Raw genomic sequence first — 281 nt, 5'->3', positions numbered from 1 at the left:
AATAGCGGCTCTGAGCAAACAGCTGAAGCCACAGGCACTGGGTGCACCCCCCGCACCGGCAGACGCTGCCCATCACCCCCGGGACGATGCTGAGCCCCAAACGGGGCCGGAGGCAGCCACAGCCCATGGCACAACCCCCGGGGTCCTGCCAGAGACTCTCCCAGGCCACGTCGGTCATGAGCTGCTTGAAGAAGACCTGAAAGAGGGACCAGCCACAGCTGAGCTTCGTGCTCCAGATATGACACAGGCTGGGGGGTCCCCGGGGGCCCGGGGCCCCACGG

At 67.3% G+C, this 281-nt stretch overlaps 1 protein-coding gene across 1 annotated transcript in view; it reads left to right on the top strand.

The window, feature by feature from the left end:
* RAB44 (RAB44, member RAS oncogene family) overlaps positions 1-281 on the top strand; it is a gene marked incomplete at its 5' end in the record, with an annotated part of 12751 nt that overhangs the window by 4372 nt on the left and 8098 nt on the right. The gene's annotated exons all lie outside the window — the stretch shown is intronic.

Source organism: Fulmarus glacialis, unplaced genomic scaffold (genome assembly GCF_000690835.1).
Source record: "Fulmarus glacialis isolate BGI_N327 unplaced genomic scaffold, ASM69083v1 scaffold27015, whole genome shotgun sequence".
Taxonomy (NCBI): domain Eukaryota; kingdom Metazoa; phylum Chordata; class Aves; order Procellariiformes; family Procellariidae; genus Fulmarus; species Fulmarus glacialis.
Note: the sequence above shows the minus strand (reverse complement) of the source record. Positions and strands in the feature narration are given on the sequence as shown.